We start from the raw sequence: 4,106 nt of genomic DNA on the forward strand, positions 1-4,106 counted from the left end.
AGCCGAGATGCCATGAAGACGATGCATTTATGTAAAGAAGGCCTTTTAAAAGTATTAATACAAGTATGTGAGGCTTGTGAAATTTGTCTACAAATGGAAAGTTAAGAGTAAATATGCAAATTGTCGAAAATTGTCGAAAGGATTATTACCAAAAAGTATCTCTTAAAAAAAAATCAACGTCTTGATGTAAAATAACTCCATACACAAACAATCAGTGGGTATGACGTAAAAAGTCCTAGATGCGCACGCGCGTATGACGTAATTCAAGATGCGGCTAAAGACGAACGAAAAAAGTCTCGCCTATGCACAGGATACTTAAGATTAGAAATTGCGTTCTCCCAATGTCGAACGCATTTATTTAACGAATAGTTCGCGGAATTCTGTTATATGGTTGTAAGATTCAAGAAAACCTGTAGGAATCCTTAAAGTTGTTCCTCATCCCTGCACTACATGTTACACAAAAAAAAGATTCGGCAATACATAGATTCTCTATTCACAATGCTCGACAATAAAGCGCGAAGCATGATATCACACAGAACTGCCAAATAAACACATGGTAGGAGTTGCACGTGTTTTTCGCACCCCAGGATAACAATAAATACAGGATCTGTTGTTTTCTCGTTCAGTCTCTCAGTTTTCCAGCGTGAAGGAGGAAAGGGGTAACGGCCCTCCACACCCACCCTCTTGTGGGTAAATTCGTGTCCGATCACACGGGTACAAGCTATCGCCTCCTAAACGCTGGATCAACTTCCTACCCATACCTTATCAGGCTGAGCGTGAAAGAGAGTGTTGTGCAATAGAATACAATGCGCAACAAAGGGATTACCGGATGAGGACTAACAGAAGCACCTGATACTGAGGTGTTTCAAGTCTTTCATACCGCTGTGAGGAGAGTAGTCCAAGCACAGGTATCCAGTTTCCCATCCTGCTCGCGTCCTGTTTGTTTTTATTATATTATCATTTTCCTTGGCAAATTGTTATTAACCAAAATGAAGTTAATCAACCATTTAGCGCCCAAACGTAACCCTTGCAAAGGTCAGGTCGAATTCCGATTTCTTCTCGACTGCCTTACATTAAATTGAAATAATTTGAGATGAGAAATCTCACCTTTGCCTTAAATATCAACTTGAACGCTGCTCTCACTTGTCATACCTTCAATACCCTCGAGTCTCCTGGAAGCCTGGCCGTAGACAATACTCTCTGGATACTTCTGCCCGAAAAAGAAATCTCTTGTATTAACGATAAATAATTATTCAGCAGCGATTAGTGTTAATTAATCAGTCATCATTCTTGAGTGCAAAGAAAAGCTTACCTTAGTTTATCTTTTTCAAACTTGCAACACCAGTAGCTTATTAAGTCGATCAACACTCTTTCCCTAGAATTTCACCAACTTTTGTATTTAAATTAACCGGTGAGCCCACGGGTATATTACCTAATGGTTCATTAAGCCAAGGGCGTAAATTATTTGTTTTAATTCAGGTTTTCTTTGTCAAGTCAATGCAGAAAGAAGGTATTGTTTCGGAAACAGAAAAAAAAAAGCCACGGTACCTTTAAATTTATTTATACCGTACCATCAATTACAACTTGGAATTGAAGTGTACGGTCAAAGCTGGTCTTCTCAACATTGTATATATAAAAGTTAAAAAGTTTTACAAACTCGGAGCTACAAGTTAAAACTTATGAAATATTTCGTCCGTTTTTCAACCGGACCTCATCAGTCAATGATATGAATGTTAAAAAGATGAATTTTAAAAAGGGTTTTCTAACGCCTCTTGGGGGTTAGAATTGTGTCATAGATAGCTGCTAATTCGTAACCATTGTCTCTGTTTAACGCCGGTTTCGTAAGTTTAATTTGAATAGCTTCTTTTATCCTGCGTTTGAAGGTGTTAACTTCGGTTGATAGTACTTTTGTCTTATTTGGGTCCACCGAGTGGCCCTCCAGGCGACAATGCCCGTGAATAGCTGATGAACTTCTTGATTGGTGTTCTTTCACTCTGATTTCCAGAGAGCGGGCCGTTTCGCCAACGTACTCTTTGTTACACTTCTCACAATGGATCTGGTTCGCAGTACCGCATTTCTTGAGATTGACAGTTGTGTCCTTGACACGTACCAATTGTGATCTTAGAGAATTGACGGGTTTATGAATAAGTGCGTATGAAACGAGTTTCATACGAGTTTCATACGATGTTTCCTCACTGTTTACCAGCATTCCGATCAATGAAGCTATTCCAGTTGTCAGAGCCAAACTGGAAAGTGACCAGAGCTTACCGGATAGATGCTCGTTAGATATCGCCCAATTATCTGTTCTACTAGAGATGTGCCTCTCGAGCACATACTTCACATTCCAGGGTGAATTCTACAAACAAAAGAAAGGAGCCGCCATGGGGTCTCCAATTTCCCCTGTAGTGGCCAATCTCTACATGGAACAGTTCGAGAGCAGAGCTCTGGACACCGCCCCCACCCCTCCAACTATGTGGTATCGATATGTTGATGACACGATGGCCAAGATTCACGAAAACGCCGTCGATTCCTTCTCAGAACATCTAAACTCCATTGACCAACATATCCAGTTCACTTCGGAACAAGAAAAGGAGGGTAGGATTCCTTTCCTTGATACCTATGTGAGTATTAACCAAGATGGTTCTACCAAGATCTCCGTGTACCGCAAACCTACGCACACGGACTAGTACCTAAACTTCCAATCAAACCATCATCTACAACACAAAAGAGCTGTGGTTAACACCCTGATGTTGAGAGCTCAGACCTTGGTTACGGAAAACGATGACCGAACTAGAGAAACACAGCACGTCAAGCAAGCTCTAAAAATGAATAACTATCCAGAATGGATGCTAACAATACCACATCCAAAATCTACAACAGAAGATACCGAAGACCCTCAAAACGAGAAGAATAACTATCCATCAACGCCATACCTGCAAAGAGCTTTCAAGTCACACGAGGTTACACTTATTCATAAACCCGTCAATTCTCTAAGATCACAATTGGTACGTGTCAAGGACACAACTGTCAATCTCAAGAAATGCGGTACTGCGAACCAGATCCATTGTGAGAAGTGTAACAAAGAGTACGTTGGCGAAACGGCCCGCTCTCTGGAAATCAGAGTGAAAGAACACCAATCAAGAAGTTCATCAGCTATTCACGGGCATTGTCGCCTGGAGGGCCACTCGGTGGACCCAAATAAGACAAAAGTACTATCAACCGAAGTTAACACCTTCAAACGCAGGATAAAAGAAGCTATTCAAATTAAACTTACGAAACCGGCGTTAAACAGAGACAATGGTTATGAATTAGCAGCTATCTATGACACAATTCTAACCCCCAAGAGGCGTTAAAAAACCCTTTTTAAAATTCATCTTTTTAACATTCATATCATTGACTGATGAAGTCCGGTTGAAAAACGGACGAAATATTTCATAAGTTTTAACTTTTAGCGCCGAGTTTGTAAAACTTTTAAACTTTTATTATGCTCCGGAGCAGGAAACAAATGTTTTTGATTTTATTGTATAGATAATTATTTTTTTTATTTCAAGACCGAACAACTTCATCTTCGGGATAAAATGTTAGTAAGGCAAACTAGTTGAAATGAGCTTTCGACCGTGTCAATGAAAGCATTTCAGTTCTGCAGTAAATTCATCCTGTACCATCGAGGCGTATACCGTGAAAAATGCTTAAGATACAAAATAAATGTTGGATTATTGAATACAACTGCAAACTCCAAATTGGGTTGGTAGACAGTGGCTTTTTGTCTTTCGCTTCGGACCTTCAGAATCGAATTAAACCAGCGTCAAGTTCGTGAGATCTCCTCGTGCATCAAGGCGGGACAAGCCTACCAGCTGATTGGCATATTAGTCTTCAGTGATAGTCGCCTTCACAATTAAGATGGTATCATCGCGTGGAAATTGAGTATAAAAACATCAAAAATCCCCCTCAGTTCAATACCTTCAACTTTACGTATACGTTATTCTTCTAAGAAGGCAATAGCGGTGATGGCGTGATTTTTAGAAGACCTACTGCACATTGTTCTCTTTCGTCGAAGGGGAACGCTGGTTTCGAGGGCTATGGTAGGCTGACTTGGAGTTTTGCAG

The sequence above is a fragment of the Montipora capricornis genome, chromosome 8 (genome assembly GCF_036669925.1).
Source record: "Montipora capricornis isolate CH-2021 chromosome 8, ASM3666992v2, whole genome shotgun sequence".
Taxonomy (NCBI): Eukaryota; Metazoa; Cnidaria; class Anthozoa; order Scleractinia; family Acroporidae; genus Montipora; species Montipora capricornis.